The sequence below is a fragment of the Pholcus phalangioides genome, unplaced genomic scaffold, assembly GCF_987345545.1.
Source record: "Pholcus phalangioides strain wild (caught in Gottingen) unplaced genomic scaffold, Ppha-v1.0 ptg000003l_1, whole genome shotgun sequence".
Taxonomy (NCBI): domain Eukaryota; kingdom Metazoa; phylum Arthropoda; class Arachnida; order Araneae; family Pholcidae; genus Pholcus; species Pholcus phalangioides.
In genome coordinates, this window is record NW_028301596.1 from 38,148,090 (window position 1) to 38,171,498 (window position 23,409).

The 23,409-nt window shown below is 36.9% G+C and overlaps 2 protein-coding genes across 4 annotated transcripts in view; one reads left to right on the top strand and one right to left on the bottom strand.

Moving 5' to 3' along the window:
* The window catches only part of LOC149088505 (uncharacterized), a 48,667-nt gene that overhangs the window by 22,647 nt on the left and 2,611 nt on the right, over positions 1 to 23,409 (bottom strand). The gene's annotated exons all lie outside the window — the stretch shown is intronic.
* LOC149088506 (uncharacterized) overlaps positions 390 to 23,409 on the top strand; it is a 531,717-nt gene continuing 508,697 nt past the window's right edge. The window contains exon 1 of one of the 2 annotated variants that reach the window (XM_089247938.1): positions 390 to 912. The gene's annotated coding sequence lies outside the window, so the exon portion shown is untranslated. The remainder of the gene's footprint in view (positions 913 to 23,409) is intronic. The other variant, XM_089247947.1, reaches the window with a different exon arrangement.

Consider the following 23,409-nt stretch of genomic DNA (forward strand, 5'->3'; position numbering starts at 1 on the left):
TATATCATAAAAATTTATCACAATAATAATGCCATAAAGTTATTAGAAATTATTGGTACTGATATTATTAATATTGTCAGCCTTACCCTTTAGAGGGGATAATTAACACAATTTCTTTTAAAACTTCCAAAAATTTATTTGGCAATAAATTTATGGCATTTATTGTCAGCACCTCCCCCCCTCTCTCTGGAGAGCGGAGTGATTAACGTAATAAAATAAACTAACATATTTCATTTTCTTGGTCGATAGTCTCATCGTTTCCGAAAATTTATTTGAATAATGTCACACGAGCGATATACATGATATGTATTTTTCGATCACAAACTGTCTCTTTGGCGTTCGTTGGCGAGAAATCTCTTGGCGCGTTTGATCTCGCGCTCAGATGGATGTGACAAGACAATCTCCCCCTCTCCCGTGTTATTTTCCTATAGCGGCGGCATCATCACTTCGCTGATCTCTCAGCCGGTTTTAGTTTGTCATGGACGCCGCTGTGCTCGATCACATTAAACAAAATAAAAAGACTGTCAGGTTTTATTTATTCTTATTTTTTTTTAAACATGATTGTACATGTTTCATTTTATTTTTAACGTCAGTATAATCTGGTTTTCGAAACATGTCCGATGTGTGATGCTTTATTTATTAGTTCTCGTGTGTCGAAAAAACAAACAATTTCGTATAACATCGACTGGGATTTGTTTGTTGTTCCCAATGCTACCGTGTGCATAGTCTGAACCTCTATTTCGATGAGTTTGTGTGTGTGACATGATAGGTGTTGTTGTGTTAGGATAGGATTATCGAGAATGAAACGTATTGACAGTGTTTTGATGCAAGAATAATCACCCGGTGGATTTGCCCGGAAGTGGTGTAGACGTCCTTTTAAATGTCATTTCTCAGAGACTAGACAAGAGAAAGGTGAGATTTTCAATTTTAAATCATTTGATTAATTGGCAATTTTACATCAATGGAATGTCACATTAATTGTTCTGGTGTGTTTTGAATGGGGGGGGGGGGGCTCGATAACATTACGTGATGGGATTGTTCTCAACTTTATTCAGATAACCGACTTTTTTGTTTCCTTGTAGGGTCCTGTTTTTGTGAGAATTTTCCTTATTTTTTGTCTGAAAAGGTAATTAATTTTGTGGGCGGCCACATAATCTAGTTAGTTTTTTACAAAAGAAATGAAATGCCAAATTTATGGTTTCATTAATATGTAATTTGTGAAGCGTCCGTTTTTTTGGATCCGGAATTTCGTGAAGGGTCCGGAAAACGGACCCAAATTTTGGCTGGACAGGCCCCTGGATACCTCCAGGCTTGGGCCCTGCTTATACCGTAACATTTATTTCAAATATAACCATTGTAAATGGTTATTACACAGCAAAACCTCTTGCGGACACCGGTGGGACAAAAAAAAAAATTTTTTTCTGAAAAAGAGGGATGACCGTTAATCAGGGGTTTGAAATGCGTATTGTAATTGTAAAAGGGGAAATTATTTTTTTGGCCGTAAAAGAGAGGTGACCGCATCTGAGGGGGGTGTCATAAAAGGGGTTTTAACTGTGTATTCGTGGATTTTCTATTATTGTTAATGCTCCAATAAAAATGAATGTGCTATTATGTTAAATCTAATAAATATCTTACAATTTGTTTATATTTTGTTACTTCATTTTATTTATATCGTGAATAAAGATTATATTTTAAGATACTGTTTGTAGTAGCAGAGCCGCAGAAAACTGAGAGGGGGCTGAAGTTGCCAGTCGTCCCGTATAAACGGGACTCAAGTCCGTATGTAGGAGGGAGAGGTGAGAGTCACATTGCATATTCATTTATTGGGGAGGAGGATGAACTGAAATAGCCTCAGATTCCGGAGCCTATGATTGTCAGTCATACATTATAATCAGTCGTGCTAATAAAGAATGAAGTTTTTATTTTTAATGGAATCAATGGGGTTAAAGAATAATTATGATAAAGAGACGGATGATTATTAATGATAGGTGAATCATATGAATTTATAAGTTAATTTTTACTCTGATACGCAGAATAATTTTTAAAAAATGATTAATCAGAGCCATCTTAGGAGATAGGCGGCCTCACAAGGCCCTGCACTCAAGGATTCTCCCCCCCACAAGTGATAATGAAGATGAAAAAAAATTATACAGGGTGGGGGTGAGAAGTCCTGAATTATTCTATTACACATTTTCAAATTATTAAAGGAAAATCAACCAATTGACTTGAAAAAGGTTCATTTCGCACCAATACAGTCAAACCTCGTTAATGAGTCACTCTTGGGAGAGCAAAAATATGACTTGATAAGCGGAGTGACTCGTTAAACGGAGTAAGCCATAGCTGTGCCAATTCCTGCCTTAGGATAATTGGGACTTCCAAAAAGTGATCCAGTAAGCGGAGTGACGTGTTAACCGGGTGACGCACTAACGAGGTTTGACTGTATATTGTTCTTATCAAGGTGCCGAGTTTTTAAATGAATAATAAAAAGTTTCCAAATTTCATTCACAGATGGCGCTGAACCAATGAAAGCTCCACGTGACGCAAAAATGTGACATAACAGTGTATAATTAATGTTTTTTTTTCTCGATTTGTGTTACATAAAACAACCGCATTTAAATTTGAGCGCCATCTTACTCGTTCAGATGTAGCCCGAGATAAAAAGAACGCTATATGTGGTGGTTTAATGTAACGCAAATCGTAGTAAAAAAAGGTTTTGCCGCGTGGCAGTCGAGTGACAAGCGAATGCGTACCAAAAGTTAAAGAAATTCTATATATATCATTGTTTTCAATCAAATAAATTCTTCCATCATTTAAACAATCATTTTCTTATAAATGATGGTCTTGTAGTCCGCCTAACCTATATTTACGACTTTCTATTCAATGCATTTCTCTGTTGTTTTTACCTTTGGGTATAGCTGCTGGACGTCCCATGTGTACAAGATTCGGGATCGTCCGCAAGGGGGGAACATGCATTGTATAATGCAAATTACATTGTATATCCATGAATTTTTGAAAAAGGGGCGGGGGCTAATTCCTATTACAAAGTTTATTGGGGCGGGAGTCCCAAGCCCTTTTGAGTTTTCTGGGGTTACGGCATTTAAATGCCCAACATGGTGTAGGTAATACGAAATTGCACCGATGTAAGTACATACATACAAAATTTGCATCACGATAACCGAATTTATGACTCAAGAGTAAAAACAATTTAGAACTCTATAGAATGCCAAACTGAACATTTTTACGAAAATAAGAGAACAGCCAAACAATATTTTACGGGAAATGAGATAATGCTCATGTCCCATGAAAACGGGCCGTATGGTCTGCGTATTAAAATTCGTACGGTGGCACGCGCATGGTAAATCTTGATTGCGGCACGGCTTGGGAAAAAGGTTGACCACACCCCCCCCCCCCTCTGCCCTAGACGGATCATACTAATCTCTTTGGAAAACGTGATGATAGCGTTATCAATTACCAGTACGCACTGCTCGCGTAGTATTTTCATGTATTTCGATTTTTTTATGTGGTACACAGCTATTTTTGGTATAGAAAAAAATCAGTTTGAATTTTCATTGAAAGAGGGCACTGAACGAAAGCGCGGAAGTAGTAATTGGACCTGAACATTTCTTCAATATCTTCTGTATACGAAACGTCCGTTAAGGTTCAGCCTGCTATTCGAGTCTGAGGTAAAACAACTTCACCAATATAGCTCCATCCACCAATGTCAACATCATAATGAGAACCTTATGTAAGCGCCAGTAAAACAGGAAAATTCAAGTATAAGCTGTTAATCTTACGCCGTTTTTATAGGACTTTGATTTACATATTTCCAGTGATTTGCTTTCGTGCAGCGCACTCTCTAAAATTTGAACTAATTTTTTTTCCGCATGAAAAAACAAAAAAACAATTCCTCCAATTTTTAGACTATTTATGAATTTATGGGACACCCTGTACAGGAAGGAAATATCAAGTCTTCCTTTAGTTCCAGAATTTCTTCGAAAGAAGATAATCTGATTTGAAATTCAGCCATGACTATGAACTTCGGTGACTGAATTCCGTTTTTCTGTCATTCCAATTGAAAAAAAAAAAAAGTGATAAACAGACCTGATTTGACATCCGACTGATGGCGACAAAATACAATAACTGTGGCACGTGGATACCAACACATCTAAGGTGCGTATACACTGTAAGGCGCGTATACATTAGCTCTCGCATCATGCAATGAAAGCATTCGAAATTGGTTGTTCAGCAATTTGCACGGTGTTTTGAACGATTCTTGAGCTGTTTGAACTGGACCAACATGGAATCGGTTTTTTTTCAGCAAACACAAGGGAAAGAAAGGAACACAAAGGAAGTTCGTGTACCCACGAGCGGATTAGAACCGCTACAGGGGGGCGTGCGTTGCAAGATGGGTGTGCTAGTGTTTACGCATCTTTTACCAGAAGCTAGTGGAAAAGAAAGAAAAGAAAAAAAAAACTAAAATAGCCTCATGATATAAATTATCTGGTTACTACTACTAAACCATACATGCACCTCGTCCACATTCCTCTTCGGAACTTTCTAACGAATTGGTACATGCTGGAATGAGCGTGTACGTGTAGTAAACCTGACGAAGTTTGTTTGTGTGTAGTGCCACGCCATCTGCCATCAATTTTTCTAACTACGAGTGAAGTGTAATGATTGTATAATTGTCTCGTTGCAGGCCTGTTGCTCTCTGTGACGAAACATTGTAGCGCCATTGATCTGGCTACGTTTTGAAAATTCTTCATCTCTCTAAACATCAGACAGAATTGTATATTCTCATATTCTAGAGCGGATTGTACTGGGGCTGGGGGCCTCAATTTAGGGTTCTAAATGTTTTCATAGTGTAAAGTTTTTTTAAAAAAGAAAGGGTGATAATCTGGTCTCCCGGGCTAGAGCCCTATCAACCTCTCCATGGAATCAAAGATAATAACTAACTAGTCATAGAAATACACCACCAAATAAATAGTTTTTCGTATGTAACAAAATTTAGTCTGGCAATATGGAAGGAATGTTTTCCATAAAACTTAAAAAAAAAAATTATAAACATTAAACTTAAACATTTCACCCAAAAGTGCTAGAATTGTATAATTTCTATAATTTGAAAAAATCCTTAAGAAGTATAATTAAAAAGTATAATTCAGTATTAGTTTTGACTGGAAATCTGAGTATATAGTTAAAAAAAGCAGAGGAATATATTTTTTTTATATAGAAATATTATAATTTTGCAAACAGAAATTCAAGAATTTATAATGAAATTATAGAAAATACTTTTCTTCATATATGTATATATGAAATAAGCATCTTAATCCGAAAATACGAATTTTGGATACACATACAGTACTTTTTAAGTTAGAGTCCCATAGGCTTCTTTATAATGAAGAGGCAAGTAATGAAGTTAATATCAAACAAGAAATTACATAATACTAGCTAGCACCCGGCGCTGCCCGGGTGTATGAGGCTTTTTGGATCGCGTGATATCACCCTCTTTGAGGAACACACAAACCGCATCGAAGTTAACCAATATGGCTCCTTCCTGCTCAACTCGTGAAAGAAACGAATCTAGATTAGAAAGAAACGTAGAAATGCATATATATATATTTTTTTTTTCCTTTTTTAAGGGGCGCTAGGTATTTCGATTCCCCCTCCCCCCCCCCGAACTTGCAAGTCATCCATCTGCCTATTTCTGCTTCAAAAAATGCTTAATTAAAGCTGTGGAATTTCTTCCATGTACTTTACGGGGCCATAATTAATTTTAAAACATCCTAAACTATATGAATTTATGCAGTTTAATATCAAAAGACAATACGGAGACATTAATTTTCATGCTTGAGAAGATATAAATAAAAAGTTGAAATCAATTTTATTGGTCCGGGTAATTACTTTATATGCAATTTTCTGGGCTTCGTATCTCTAAACGAACTGAATGTTTCAGAAATTGACAATTTAATACAGTTTTTAAAATTATTGATGTGACGGAAAACCCCACTAAATTTCCGCATTTCTACAGTAAAATCGGCAATTTTAGCACTGGGGATCATCCTTTGCCTGACCCTCAAAGTGATGCTGATTCTGACTTCTACTCAAAAATCCTCATTACTGGGAGGATTGAAAAAGTGACAAACCATTATAAAATCAAACTATTACGCATATGTACTGGCAGTATTAAATAAGTGACAATGGGTAAAGGCATATGAGTATAGCATTTCTACGGAACCACGTTAACCAAAGTAAACGTTCCGAAAGTGATTGTTGAGGCCCAAAAACCATTGTTGCCCGACAGTTTTTCTCCCATTTCGGGCATTTGACCTGACGAACTTTTCAGTAGTCTATCGTTCAAGTGGGGTCCCGTTTGGTATAAATGTAAAATTGGGTGACGATCGATCTAAAATTGTAGATTTAAAACACCAGACCAGACCAGAATTGAACGTTTCCGTCGCTGCCCAGCCTTTGCAGGCTGTCTGGCGACTTACAGATCACCAGGGGTGGTATGAGAAGGAAAAAGACAAGTTTGTGCATGTGTGTAAGGTATGTAGTGTATGTGTGTGTGTAGAGAATGAATGAGCCAGGAGAGTATTGTTTACAAATCTTCGCGAAATGAATGCTCATCGAGATAAAACACAACACAATCGAAGAACAAGGGGGAAATGTCTTAAGGGAAGTAGCTGATGATATGCTACCCAAAAACCCCAACATTATAAATATTTACATAATCGAGAGACACTAACCAGAGATGTTTGAGGTACTGTTGAACCGTCATCAGTCATATAACCATAATCAAGAACGTCAAAGAAAAAGTTATAATGAAGACATGACACATACCATCTCTGTATTGTAATAACATCAGTTTCAACACGACACGAACCCAATGCACCATTTTATGCAAGCGCAAATTGAGAAAAAATAAATAATAATAATAAATAAATAATATAAATAAAAATAATAATAATAATAATAATATCGAATAAATGAGAAAAATTATTAATTGCGGAAAAAACAACAACATATAAATGCCTCTGAATTGCGATCACAGCATCCGCAATATCAAACAAAACTGACATTAGATTGATAAATTGTTTTGAAAAAAAAAAAAAAAAAATCAAAATCATGAAAATGTTCTGCAAATTACATCAATTCGTCACCCAATCCACGCTCAGCAAGTCCATTGGCCTAGAGTGTACTGTGGGTATTCTAGGGTCATAATAGACAATTTCTCTAAGATGCGGGTGTTCAGAAGATCGTAGCCTGTCAAAATGAGCATTGGCAAGCTCCTTGATATAGTCCAAGATTAGTGGTAAGTCAAGATCTTTACGGATGTTTTTTCCTCTCACATACCAGGGGGGCTCTGGTAAACTGACGAAGAATGATGTTCTGCTGTGTCTGTAAACGTTTCATATTTGCAAGACTGGCATGAGCCCACACTGGGGCAGCATATGTCAGAATAGGACGAATAATAGTTTTAAAAAGAATTACTTTATTCCTCAACGTTAGCCTGGCCTGTGGGAATGTGATTCTGGATAGCATCCCAACTGCTTGTGAGGCCTTATTTCTTACGTACATCACCTGAGGAGAAAATGAGAGCGACTTATCTAGTATACAACCTAGATACTTGACTTGGAGTTTTCTTGTCAACACCGTATTGCCGATGTATATGGGAGTTCTTGGAAACTTGTACCGTCTTGTGAAGAGAATATATTGACATTTTTGATGATTCAACTTTATATCGTTGTCTTGGCACCAGTCCTCAACGTCTTCAGTTGATTCTTGTAAATTTTCAATACATTTTTTCCCTTTTTTGTGATTGGTCAACAGGATGGCATCGTCAGCAAATAGACCAAGCATTCCGCGCTGAGGAGCTGGGAAGTCATTGATGTATAGCGCAAAGAGCAGTGGTCCCAAACAAGAACCCTGCGGAACAGACGCTCTTATTGGTCTAACAGTTGAGAGACAGTTGCCATTTTTGACTTGGAATCTTCGATTGGAAAGGTAACTGTTTAAAAAGATGATGAAATAGTCAGGCAAACCCAGGTCAATTAGTTTGGATAATAAGGTCGTGTGATTCGTTTTGTCGAAGGCCTTACATATATCCAGACAGAGAGCACAGACATGTTCCTTGTAGTTGAACGCAGTCATCACGAACTCGGTAACTCTGTGCAGCTGAGTAACGCAAGAATGCCCCCGCCTGAATCCGTGCTGCTCACTTCGAAGAATGCTGTTGAAGGACAGGAAAGCGTCAAGACGTGAAATATAGATACGTTCAAAGACTTTAGAAATGTTACTGAGTAAGCTGATAGGTCTGAAGTTTTGAGAGAAAAGTGGGTCAGTTCCAGATTTATGAAGAGGTTTGACAATAGAAAGTTTCCAGACATTAGGAAAATAGCTTGTCTGAAGCATGCTATTAAATATATTAGTGAATGATTTGAGGATAGAAAGAGGAAGATTTTTAAGAGCGAGATTTGAAATTTCATCATGACCAGAAGCTTTTTTAGTTTTGAGTTTGTTAATCATGCCCCTGATTTCGTCAACATTGGTCAAACCGGCAGCACCCATTCCGCGCAAGGCATCCGAGCGAACTCTATCCAGGAATTCTTGAACTTTTCCATGATGAGCTGAAGCAATACTTCGAGATTGCAGACTGTTTGGCATGAATTGCTTTTCATAGTTATCAGCAAACGTTTCAACAATCTCTTCATTTGTATACAACAGTTGACCTTGTTCGTTTGTAATTTTGTCCACCGCTGGAGATTTTCGTTTACAGATTTTCCACGCCTTCCAAAGTGAGCCATCGGATGCTGTGGCCTCCTCAATGAAGTGGGTGAATCTCTCATTGACATATTCAGTTGTTTCTTGTCTTATTTCCTTTTCTAGTCTGTTTAGAGTGGTTTTGTCAGACCGTCTTCTAAATCTTTGCCAGAGTTTTCGGACCCGGTTTTTTAGTCTGATTTTGTCCCGTAATTCTTCCGAAATGCCAAATCTGTTTTCTTTTGCCTTAATCTTCCTGGTAGAGGCTTGAATAGCTGTTTTAATTTGTTCAGTCACATCAACTACTGCATTTTCAATACAGTTCGTCGTCAATTCCGCTGAGTTCCACACTGGTAATGTTTCCAGCGTAGAGCGGAAGATTTCCCAGTTGGTAACTAGTTGATATGGAATATCCTTTGGTCTAGTTATATCGATGGTGAAAATAATAGGGTTGTGAGTTGAATTAAGTTTGGCAGTTGTTTCGAAAAAGATGTTGTGCCTGAAGTTTTTGGAGATTCCATAGTCCAGAACATCGGGTCGATAAAATCGACTAGTAGGATAATTGGTTGGAATGTTCGATGAATGAATGCACAAGCAATTATTCCTACAAAATCTTTCTAGAACTCTACCTTGTCTATTTGTGGAACGGCTGAAGAATGTAGGGCTTTTACAGTTCCAGTCGCCAGCAATTAGTACCGGATTGTTGATATTAACTGATTTAAAACATTAAAATCAATTTTATATATACAGATTGATTCTTTCAAATTTAAATACATTAAATTTTATTTTCAAATTAAAGTGATTAATTAAAATTTTTTATATATTATTTCTTTATTTTTATTTTTTAATTATTTTTAATTTATCATTATATATTTATTTTATATTATTTATTTTCATCGATAGATGGCGCTGCAGCAAATCACAAAATTCTGGTCCTAAACCATTCTTCAAATCTGTGTGTCCTAAACATTCATAGGGCTTAAAAGCAGGCAGTTTACAGGACTCTATTTCCCATACCTCAAATGATTTGCTTCCACGCAGTGTCTTCTATCGACAAAAAGACAGGACTAATTTTTTCAGTAATAATTTTTAAGTAGGCTACTTAAAAAAACAAAAGTGAACCCCACTTTGTGAGAATAAATGTTTGTTGCAAATCGCATTCAAATATACCAGTGCAAGATTCCTTGAAAGACTGGTTATTTGTGGAGATGAAGATTACAAGGAAGAAAATTCATCACTGCCCCCATGGGGACTCGAACCCCGGTCTCTCGCCTGTACACTCCATGGTTAAAATATTCTATCTGCTTCCATCGGTTAGATGGTAGAGCACTCGTCCGGCAAGCGAGAGACCGGGGTTCGAGTTCCCGTGGGGGCAGTGATGAATTTTCTCTTCCTTGTAATCTTCATCTCCACAAATAACCAGTCTTTCAATGAATCTTGTATTAACAAGTGGAGAGGACATTTCTATATATAAATATACAAGTTCTTTAAATTTTTATGAATTTTTCACTTACGAATTTATGGGACACCCTGTATGTTAGGATTTTTTAACACTACAACAGCCAGATTTTTTACTAACCAAAAACCGCCATTAGGGGTTAACTTGACCCTCATAAGAAATTCAAGCCCTATTGAAAATAACTGTTATTTGATTGAAGAATGACGTTTAAATGACCATTTATAATAAGACTTCGTTATAACGTTTACCTCTTTTAACGTCATCCCACCTATAACGTTACTTTTTTTTTAAATTCTGCTGGCATAATTGGCAAAAAGGGATTTACTCGTTATTAAATCACCTCGCTTACGAAGTCGTTTTTATTTGGTGTCCAGAGATGACGGTGATTTTGATGGTATCCAGAGAGACGAAACCCAGGTCTGACTGTATAAGACTTGACTTGTTAATTATAATAGAGCAAAAAATGGCGATATGGCTCTCTCAACACGTATCATAAATTAGTACATGTCTCAAAGCAAAATTATACTCATGAACATGAACAAACCCACAATGGAAGATAGATCTAAAGTTCGTTCGGCATCAGCACAAATTGATCAATAAGCACTCTTGACAGAGTGTCAGCAGCACATTTTCCATAAAATGGTTTCTAGCATCCTTCGCAGCTGCCAGAAGCTTTATTCTGTCTCTCGCATAGTTGAAGGCAGATTTCTTTCGTTTTTTGGTGTTTAGGAAAATTGGAGGGTATTTGTTGCGTAAAGCACCAGCGCAAGAAGAAATCCTCGGAGTGAAATTGGGGAGCCCGAGGATTCCCTGAAAATTATGCCAGCATTTTGAGTGTGACAATGGAAAGGTCGTCGTAAAATACTTTTATAACGTTTTTTCGTAAAATACTTTTTCTTATAACTCGCAGGCTACCTGCGAGTTTCGCATCTTTTTTAGTGCAAATTATACAATATTAATTCCTCAATGCAACAGGAAAATATTGTAGCATTGAAGTGTCACGTGTAATTTTTGTTTTTCGTCACGGAAGGTTCATCTACAAGTTTCACAGAAGTAAAATAGTCTCTGTTGTGATGGTGCGCCCGGACTTTAAATGTGGTTGCAGCAATATCACACACTCCCAAAATTGCGCATTGATTGGTCGCTCTTTATCTTTGCACAAATACAGATAACAATTCAAAACATATTTTGTGGATTTCGCAACAGTTGTTAACCAGAACTTGATGCAAAACTTATTTGCCGTGCATTGGATAAATTAGCATCATTATTTACATGGCAACAATTGCTCATCAACGGTTATTCTTAGTTGCGGACTATTCGCTAATAGGTTTACCCGTCAGTTTGTACCAAATGCCTGAAGCGGGAGCAAATCTGTTAGTAGCCAAACGCTCTGTTATGATGCTTCAGACGTCAAGTCTAAGATACCGCATGATTTCATGGTACCAATTGCGTGACATTATTTCTTTGAACACAGGTAGCCACCCCAATTCTTGTTTCACGAATCATCTATAGATATTTACTTCAAAATCGATCATGTGTCATATGGGGGTCAAAATGACCCCCTGTTAGCTGTCCTAGGTATTTTTATGATTATTTATTTTAAAAATTAACATAGAAGTATAAAAATTTATCACAATATTCCCTGAAGTATTTTAAGAAAAGTCGGGAAATATCAGCTTCGACGTTGCATTGTGTGTTGAGATAACGCAGGGAAAATTGGAAAAAGGATCAAAATGACACCAACGGCGCTTCTAGTGTTAAATAATCATTAGATGTTAAAAAAAAATAATAATAGAAATCGAAAGAAATATTAGAGTTTTAGAATTAGAAAAAATTTAAAGATATTTAAAGAAAAATTTGGAATAAAAATATTAAATATTTATTTAAAGAAAAATATTCTTCGAAATATCAGTGAAAAAATTTCGGAGAATATTCTTGTATGAAACCAAAAATATGAAATTGTCAAGATATTCCACACACATGCAGTGCCGTCTTAAGGCATGGGCCCACCCAGGCACGGCCCGGGGGCCTCACAAAAATCGATCTGGTTGAGATTTTCAAGAATTCGACTAGTAGGGCACTCAGAAAAGTCATCTAACCCGGGGGCCCATGATGCACTTAAGACGGCCCTGTGTGTGTGTGTGCACACATGCTTATATCTACAAACACTTCTATACCGAATTATTTTATCATTACTTCGTTAAAACAAAATGAATTTTTGCAGAGAAACCGCTCCGTACTACATGGTTTGTCCACACCAATGCTTGTGAAATATTCAAGAACCAAACGCTGGTTTTTATACCGTTTTTTTTAAAAAAAAGTGCGATAAAATACGGATTTTGGAAATTATCAGAGTTGTTTGCTCAAGGTTTATACTACATTATTATTTTCTTTTCTTTTGTAAGTAGAATAATTTTCTGTTCGGAACAGATTTTACTCGCTTCGATGATCGCTAAGTTATTGTCAAGACTTGGTTTTTTTTTTTCCCACTCCCCGTGAATGTTAACATTATAAGTAACAAGGTTTTTGCTTATTTTCAGCTGTGGAAAAATCATTTTTCACTTTCCGGGGGGATTTTTAAGCACTTCCGCTATTTACTTGATCCTTCTAAAGATTAAAGAGTAATTTGTTTAAAATTTTCCCAAGATAAAAAAAAAAACCACATTTATCTGGTTATAAGTGGAGCTTTCATTTTAGTTTTTTCTTCCAAAATTGGATATGATATGTTTGCCAAGTTTAACTTTGAAACTAAAAGTTGAATTATATATGTTCATCCCCTGGAGAGAAATATTCGTGAATTATTTTTTCGCGCGCTTGTTTTGTGATAGTCTGCCTCTAAGTGAAAGTTAATGAGGTTTTTGACCACGGTGGAGAAAGTCTTTTTAACATGACAGGAAATGAACAAAATAAGTAAAGAAATCCACTTCCTGATAATAAGATTGAAATGAATAACTTCATCTCTAATAAAGAAACGAAATTGATGTCTTTTTAAGAGAAACTTCAACAATTGCGGTCGGTCTTTTCACAACTCATGAAATATATTTCAATATTTCATTGCGGTTACACAGAAGTTTCAACGTGTGGTTTTTTTTTTAAATAAATATGTGTTTAGTTAATAAATTTGTATGTAATTGCGGTTTTTGTTTTGTTTGTTGTGTCTGCGGTGTAATGATTTATCGTATTTTTTCGCGTTGTGATGTCAATGAATAACGTTATCCGGTAGCGTGAGAATTTGAATTTGTACTGTGAATGTTAAAGTTATGAGACTTTTTGATTCTGTTATATTTGAAGTGACATGGCAAATTTTATTACCGTATTTCTTGGCGTCAGTGCCGCAGTTGGGGGGAAAACTTGTTTAATGTATGCGCCGCATCTTTTCGGAATGAAATTTAATTTTCATGCACGTTAATTTCTGGGAAAACCATTGTATCAAAAAAGCGAAAATAATTATTTGTTAAATCGTAAGCGCCGCTGTGTATGGATAAATTAATGCGAACTGTATTTGAAACAAAATTTAATACAAATGAAATATACATAAATTTATCCCCTTATTATAAGTTATCAAAATCATGTGATATTGAAAGTGATTACTAATTCATACTTGAGTACTAATTTGAAAAGAATGTAATAAGAATATATTCATTTAATTCCTTAGACTTAAACATCTGAGTGTGATTTGGACAAAACTATTATAATAATTATCATACTCAATGAATAAATAGTGATTAAAATTGATCAATTATTTTTACAAATTAATAAAAGATCCAAAAAAAACCTCCATTTCAGCTATATGTTCATGAATTTCTCTCCATATTTTTTTAAATATTTCATAGAAATAAATTCATACTTTTATCCCCTTGAAAAAAATCTGAAAGTTATGTGCGTATATTTTGTGTATTATTATTTGCGTATTATTCCTTGTTTGTATTACAATTTGCTGTTTATGTCCCTTTTTTATAACTCAACTGTTTGGGCATATGTCTGTTGTGTGAGATAAATAAATTTTTACATCAGTTTTTTTTTACACGTAAACGACTGCTTTCGAAACTAGGGCTATAATCAGGGTAACTAACTATACGCTCTGTATATTTTACGGGATAATTTTTTCTCTCTTCATATCATTTTGACTGTCTCGTCATTTTGGTTAAAAATTCTTATTTTGATGGAGTTAATTTAAATATTTCTAAATTGTGAATTCTTTTACCTCGATGGAAATTGTATATCGGTAAAATACTCGATTTGGAAGAAATGTGGTCATTCTAAATCAGGGTTCTTAACCTTTGTTGCTTTCCACGGACCTTTTGTATCAATTGGATGCAGGCCAGGTACCCTATCGCCAACAAGATGAAAGCGACGGACTCCTAAGAAAAGAATATTTAGCACATAATGTAAAACAATTTACTGTTTTCTCATCCGAACTGCGTATTCTCCAGAAACCTTTCCAAGGACCTTTATTTAACAATCACTGCACTAGATATGTTTACAGCAGGGGCTAGCCGAAATTTCGTTTGTTCTATGAAAACTTATCAGGGGGATTATAAAAGTGTTCTTAAAAACGAGATTTTTACGCTATAACGGTATTCGTTAAAAAGGGATTCGACTGTATTTACAGCACAGGGCTAGCCGGCTGTAGCTCAAGATGGTAAATTTGGAGAGTGGGTAGTCAAGAAAATTAGACTAGAACGGGGAAAAGGGTGGCAAATCCATAAACCACTTCGAGTGAAAATAATATTATATATATTATCAATTTTATTTAAATTTTTATTATTAGGAATACTTTTATCGAAACCAAATGTTGATGAAAGAATCTTTTACACTGCTTTTAGAGATTAATATTATTTTATTTCACATAGTTATAAAAATATGAATTGTTCAAAACTATTTTGAATTTATATTAAAGTAAATCGGAATTGGGTGGATGTTGTATTTGTCTAGACACGCGAATATTGAAAATAATTTACTAGAATAGAAAAATCTTATTTAGATTAGAACTTGGATATTCAGATGAACTTCAAAGATAAAAATATATTGAATTCATGATTGAATTCTCTGTCGATTCTCCCGAAATTAAATTTGACTGCTCCCTCCATTGACATTATTAGGACATGGAATTTTCTATAACTGGGATATTTGAATATGCCAATCACAATCGTTTTCCGGCGTGGTATATTTTCCTTATCGGAATGAAGAATTTAGGTCTCGCTCATACCGAATAACTACATGTCAAGCCCTAATAGTTGAATGGCACGAATTTCGTCCAATTTGAGCAATATAGTGAAGTCATTTCCTCCAGTGGCAGTAGTCGATTGAGTTGAGATACGATTTTTGTTTTTCTTTTCCTTAGTCTTGTTCGTTGCTCAGGAAAAATCGATTTTCGTCATCGATCAATTTAGCTACTATTTAGGGGGGAAATAGACATTTTTAAGGACTGTTGAAAAAACCAACTGTTTTGGGTTTTTTTCGTGGGATAGAAATATTTTTGTAGGGAAAAATAGGAATGTGATTTTTCATACGGATATTTAAAATACTGTACCTAAACCTTTGTGTTACTGCGGTGAACTGAGAAATGGGTTTATGACACTTCACAATATGGGAAAGGTCCGGGTTAGGTTTTTGTCGTTAAAAATGAATTTTTTGCCGGAACAGTGGTGAAAAGTGGAAAAAAAAAATCGGTAAAAATGGAAAAAAATTCAAAAAAAAAATTTAAATTCAAAATACACTCATGTCCATAAATTAAGGATAATGCCAGCTTCGGCAAATAAAGGTTCAGAAACAAAACAAACGTTACTTATTCATAAAGCCCATTTATTAAACAAAAGATAAAGAACAAAAACGATGGTGTATGTATGATACCATTCATAAAAACTACGATTTTTGCTGCCTGGAGCAATTGTAAAAAATATCTCCTTTACAAAAACTTACTATTACATGGTTGGTATGATGGTTAATACATTGTATGTCTCCCATGCGATGAAATACAGTCCGTACAACGCCTAGGCATGCTGAGTATCAAATTATCGATCTGATCTTGGGGAAGATCACTCCACTCAGTAAGCAATGCTCTCCGAAGTTCCGGTACACATGTAGGAGGGGGTTGACGGGCTGCAACTCGTCGGCCAAGCATGTCCCACACATGCTCTATCGGATTCAAGTCAGGTGAGAATGCTGGCCATTCCATACGGGTTATATCCTCAGATTCAAGGCATTCGTTTACGATGTTTGCTCGGTGAGTACGGGCGTTGTCATCCATAAACACAAATTCTGCGGCCATGGCACCCCTAAACAAACGTACATGTTGTTCCAGAATGATGTCCCGATAAATTTGGGCTTTCATGGTTCCGGTTTGAACATGCAAATCTGGAACCCAGTATAATTCCACCCCGAACGAGCAATGCTGCACCACCGTAACGGTGTCGTTCAATGATGTTGTCTTGGTAGTAACGGGTACCTGGCGTTCTCCATATGCAAGTCCGACGTGAATCAGACTGCAAGCTAAACCTGGACTCGTCGGAAAACATCACACAAGCCCACTGTGACGATGTCCACATTGCATGTTCTCTACTCCAGGCTAATCGCTGCCGACAGTGAGTTGCCGTGAGCGGAACACATCTGACAGGCCTGCGAGCATATAGACCAATATCTCCCAAACGTCTGTACACGGTTTGCCTTGAAACTGGCTGCAGATAGCTGACGAGACAGGTCGGATGCTGTGCTCCGTCTGCTTCTTTTGGCAGTTACTGCCAAATACCGGTCTTCATTCGGCGTTGTAACTCGGGGGCGACCTGTACTGTAACGTCTACTGACATTTCCGTTATCTTGGAATCGTTGCCAAAGCCTAGAGATGACACTTTGGGCAATTCCAAGTTCCTCGGATACTTCCATCTGAGTAAGCCCACATTCCAGGCGGCCGATAATTCTACCACGTAAAAAATCATCCACATGCGTCCTCTGCGTCATAACTATTCGCTTATGGCACTGAGGCCTTACAGAACTCTTGTGAGCAATTTCCCTTCTTTGCCACCATTCCTTATATACCCCCCCCTCTTACACTCTCGTCATTGTAACGTACTATCGGCATCATCTGGTGGCTTCCTGAAATTTGCATATCATTCTTGCAGATGTGTGTGATAATTCTACAGGTGAAATTTTTACTTTTTCGATTTCCGTGTGATTCTGAATTATCCATTATCCTTAATTTATGGACATGAGTGTAATAATACACTATGGATTTTATGCTATTAGCAATGCAATTTTGATGTGAACGCAATTTCCCACTATTTACTTTCTTCCATATTTCAATTAATATTATTGAAGTTAATAAAGTTTTAGTTATTAGGCGCACACACACACACACACATTTGGTTGCAGTTTTCCGACCTTTCACAATATAAGTTTCTTTTGAATTTACGATGCGACGGGGGCAATTGCCCTCGTTTCAAGAATAAAAAAAAGCCCCAGCCGAGGTAAAAAAAAAAAAAGTACAAAAAGGGACTATTGGCATTGTTCGTTTGCCCTTTGCAAAGGTTGCAAAAAGTTTCCCCCGTGGGAAAATATCCAGGCTCTCTGGAAATCTCAAATCCTTAACTCTTACATTTTAACTTGTATCCGTAAGTATATAATATATTTTAACATATAGGTTTATCAAATTTGTTTTTCTTTTATAAATAAAAATTTGATCTAAAATGATGTTTTCATGACTCTTTTGTTGTGAACTTGTATTTTGAAATAGAGATGGCGGCTCTTTTATCTCTCACGAGTTGAAGTGGAGTCTCGATAACCCGAGGTGAATGGGACCGAGGCTACCTCGTAGATTATCCGGAAAACGATGAGAAATGCATGAAATGTTGGTTTTACTGAAAAAAGAAGACAAGCAAAAGCAGTATTTGCATACTTGCTGTGTTTTTATTCTCGAATAAAAGATATGGATGTCATACGATGGGGTGTCAAAAAATTAAGAATGTGAAAAGAGCGCGAATATGAGAGTGATTCAGAAGAGTTGGGTATGGGATCAGTGATGGTGCGTGATAGCTATCAGTGACACTGGTAGCTTTCAATTGCCTTTCCAATGATTTTAATTAAGCAATTACGGGACATTGCCATTGTCCGCCATTGCGAAGCGGGGGCTAAGAAGACAAGGGGTTTAAAAGGCTTTAGCATGTTACGGTAAATGTGACAATCGGTTATTATGCATAATCGTCAATCGTCTCCGTAAGTTTGATAAATTTATCACTTTTACCGGCGATTATGCACAATACCCAAGCATCGGTAGTAAATTTGATAAATACTAAAATAATTATTTTTACGAGTGATTACAGATAATCGCTGCATAATTATAAGCAGCATATTTGTATTGCAGCATTATACATCATCCCCAGCTTACCTAGTTAATTTGACAGTTTAAATTTATCGTTTTTAGAGGTGATTATGCATAATACCCTAGTGTAATTGACGAATTTGATAAGTATGAAAAAACTTCGCAAATGAGTCTATAGTACAGTGTGACCTACCCCGATTTGAAGGATTGTCACGACCCATAAATATCCATGATTCACCGGTAAAAGCGATAAATTTCAAGTATTTATCGAATTAATCTTGGATATTATGTACACACCCGTAAAAATGATTTTTTTTTTTGTATTTAATCAAGTTTACCAACGGTTCTTCGTATAATCACTTGTAAAAATGATAATTATTTTAGTATTTATCAAATTTACTACCGATGCTTGGGTATTGTGCATAATCACCGGTAAAAGTGGTAAATTTATCAAACTTAAGGAGACGATTGGCGATTATGCATAATTAACCGATTTATCACATTTTCCATAACATAAACTTAAGAATTTTGAACCCCTTGCCTCTTTAGCAGCTCCTCGTCTTTTAGCAAAATTATAGTGATCTTGGCCAATGAGCGTAAGTAACCCCCATGTTAGAATCCTATGTATTGGATGGAATAACTGGATTTTGCCGTTAAAAACAGAGAAGAAAGAAAATCAGTCCACTTGATATTGACTAAACAACTTGAAAACAGTGACTTTACATTTTCATCAGGAAATTATAAGTTGTAAAAACAATGCTTTTTTGGAAATTTTTTATCCACTAGAAGTGAGGATTCTTGGATTGAAGAATTTACTTGTATTTTACGGGGCACTCAACGGTCCCACCCGAGAGGCACGGGGACCTCATTTATATAGGGGCTTCCACGATAAGATCTGGCATATAGGTGCCGGAACCTAGATTCTGAGACCATTTGAACCCCTTCCTCCGCAATAACTTAGGAAGAAACAACGCAATGTACCTTCCCCCCTCTCCAGCGTATGCGCTTGAGTCCCGTGTATACGGGACGACCAGCAAATTTCAGGCCCCTCCAATGTTTTCTTCGTCTCGGTGTCTGAGATCTGGCACAGTGATTTATGACACCAAATATGTGCAAATCAAGAGGTAGGTTGGGTGTGCCTAAGCCATGGGCGTAGATACGGGGGTCGTGGGGAAGTCGACAGATCTAATGCATATATGTATAGATGAATCGACATCATCAACATCTTGCCCCCCCCCCCCCCCCCAGCAAAAATGACCGTGCTCCTCCAGACTTCCAAGTCTATATTTCCACCTATGGCCTAAGCCATCTTTCATTTTGCCCTAAAGCTATGATGATGTTGAGACGGCAAAAAATAATATTCAAAAACTTCTTTGAGTTATATGTAGAACAGCCTCATTATATCATCAAGGGTTCCATTGAACAGCCATATAACTGGGGGGGGGGGTCAAGGGGTTCCGCGAGATGTTTATGTTGGAAATCCTTGGGCTGCCGTCCATTCAAGGGGATCTAATATTTTATTACACCAGTTACCGATTATAGAGCTGAAAGTATTTTTTGTGGCAAACCGAGCACAACTCAGGTATATAGCCATGGGCAATTTAATACTTAGTTTGTTGTGCCGGAAGCCTGTGTACCTAACAGTTTGAGTGCGTATTTAGTGTTGTGTCTGATTTTTCAGTGTTACCATCTATGTTTCAGAGGTGAAGTGCAATGATTCAAATATTTGTACCGTTTGCAGGCCTGTTGCTCTCTGTGTCGAGACTTTTTTAACGGGAAGATAGGCTTTTTTTTTCTTTTTTGCATTGTACCTCGAAGTTGGGAACCACAGAAAACAAACCTCAGACGACCGCCACTGTGGCGAGGGTGGGATTCGACCCCAGGACCTCAATGTGAGTGCGAACATGACCACTCAACCACCACAGTAGGGGGGGGGGTGCTGAGGGCTGCCTAGTCCCTTCCAAACTGAAAAATTACGGTACAAAACGTGCGTACTACCGTAGTATTCATGAGAAAAAAAATATAATGAAGTTGGGGGTTGTCTCGTGAAGGGGGAAAAAGTCTCAAGAAAGAAATTCGAAAATTTTCAGCGTCTCGGATTATCCGAAAACTCGAACTTTCGGGGCTTGGATTTTCGAGACTTCACTGTAGATGATTTAGAATTTTTCGGGAATTATAGGCAAAACAAAACTGTGTTTTTTAGTTAGTATAGCTCATGAATTTTTTGTTTTTGTTTATTTTTTTTGTAGCCTCAGCTGTTCATATATACACGTCCATATTCTCTCAGAAAAGACTTTGCGGCAGGTGGTTAAAATACCCCCCGAACGTTATAACACGCTCGTTTTCTCGAACGTGCGTTCTCGTGTTCAAAACAAAGACACATATTCTCAGCATTGTTTTTCGCTAATTCCTCCCGCCATTCTTTGTTTCGGACAAAAAAATATTAATTTATGTGTAGTTTAATGATCCAATATTCACGAATATCTCATGCGTTTTACAATATATATACGGACTTAACGAATGCTATGGCGGGTAATTTACGATGTGATGTCACGATGATTTCGAAATATAATGGCTTATTCTGAATAATATTTTTCAAGACAGTTCCTGAATTGTCATTACCGAAACCAGACGCAGCTATTTTCTGCCAGTTACGAGATGACTTCATTGCTTAGTGAAGACGTTGTTAAGATTAATGTGTAGTCATGGCGGAGTCGATAGGCGTGTCGGTTGTGTTTACACGTTGTATGGTATCACGAGTTTTGAGACACCTTTTGTTGTGGTTTTCTCTATTGTGGCATCTCGAAATTCATTGACGTCATTATTGAATCAACAATTCTCTCCCCGAATACTGGATTCGCACAAATGATGTATGTTGGTAGACTCGCTCGAAAGCGATAAGAATCGCGTTCGTGTTCAGTCGTGACTTCATAATGAGGTATTCAAATTGCCGAGAAAATTCAGTCACATTCGCTTATAATGACCTTAGTTGCAACGACGACTCGGGTGTAACGTCAATAATTGGTGGTCCATATGATTCCCGCGAATAATGTTTAATGGAATTTGCTTATAACGGAGATGAAAATGCAACGACTTTCGGTATAAGGACACTTTCCGACGCGTTTTCGTTAAGTTTTCTCAAGAGAATCCCACAATTATATACAGCATGCATTACATTGAGGCAGCGTTCGTCTATTGTCTTATCGATACTGAATGATAATTTTTTTTATATTATTACAGTACACGGAATATTCCAATAATTTTGTCTGACATTTTTGTTAATAAGAAGATGGTTTCAATCCTCAATCTTTACTAAAATCGGTGATTGAGATAATTTACATGATAGATAATTTGATTGATAGTTATGTATTATTTAATAATGAATACGACTCTATATACAGTGGATCCCGCTTTCAAAAAATCGTCTTGAAAAAACGTTGTAAGCGAGAAAACGCTTTAAATGGAAAATCTTAATGAGAATCTGTTAGAGTTAGGACCCACGAAAATAAGTCGCACTAAGCGGGAAAACGCTGTAAGTGTGAACGTTATAAGCGGGACCGGTTGCATACAAATAAAAACATTCATTTCACACGTATTTGTCATGTGCTTAACTTTTTTGTTCCCGTGAAATCCATTTCACATGATACCTTGCAGACATGCTGTAGCCACTTCCTCACTTCTTTCCCCCACGGCAAGGTTTATTTACACGCAATAATTAGCGATTTCGTTAACAATCTGTAGCATTTTTAATGAAAACGGACATGTCCGGCATTTTTCTACCAAAAATATGGTCCACCCTGAACATGGTGAAATGATTTCACGCACAGCACAAGGTGTCCCATAAATTTATAAATAGTTTTAGAACGCATGGAAACACTGAAGAAATTGGCATAGTTGGTTTGCTTAAAAGGAGATTTTTTTTTCTGCTGCAAAAGAAAAATTTAGATAAAATTTTTTTTTGTTGGTAAAGAACGCTGCACAACAGCAAATCATATAATTCAACGGAAAAATTTTTAAAATTCGATCCTTTCTCTGTCCGAAACGTTCGTAAAGCCTCAGTCGTTGATTTGTGGCTGAGGTAAAAGATCTTGACATTAACACCAGCTAAAGATGCACTTTTCTAAATTTTTCGCCATATTGGAGATGGTGTGAGACGACTCTTAAATTTTCATCCTCCCTATTCTATGATACCAACCACATGACTTCAATGCACTACTACATTTAACTGGCAGAGCGATGATGGAGTGGGGCATGAGCTGTTAAAGTCTCGTCTACGGCACCCCCGATATACGAGTGAAGGTTCAAGTGCTTTATCCACCAATGTGAACATCACAATGAAAACCTGCTGTAAGCGTCAGCAACAGGAAAAGTCAGAAATGGGCTAATACTCGTACACCCTATATTTTATGACCCCCTGATTTGCATATTTCCAGTGGTTTGCTTTCGTGAAGCACCCTCTATCGACAGAAGTTCAAACTATTTTTCCTCCGTACTAAAAAATCCCACACAACACACATACAAAGCCGCATTCAAAAATACCAGTTCCAGGCTCTTCATTAGGAGGAGAGTGTCATGGGAGGCGATTGCCCCCCTCCCACGGATTTAAAAAATACAATAGAAATAGACAAAGTGAAACATGTATACCGTAGACAATAGTTTCCCAACCTTTGTTGTCCTATCGCCCCCTTGTTCAGAAATTATTTTCTCCCATCGCCCCCAACGCAATCTAACCCATAGGATCCTATGTTATACCCGTGGCTTTTACCGCCCCCCTGGAACATTCCATTGCCCGCCCACGTTGGGAATCTGCCATAGATGGAGATAGACTTGATAGACTCTGTGGGGGGGGGGGCACGATGATGATGATGTTAATTCA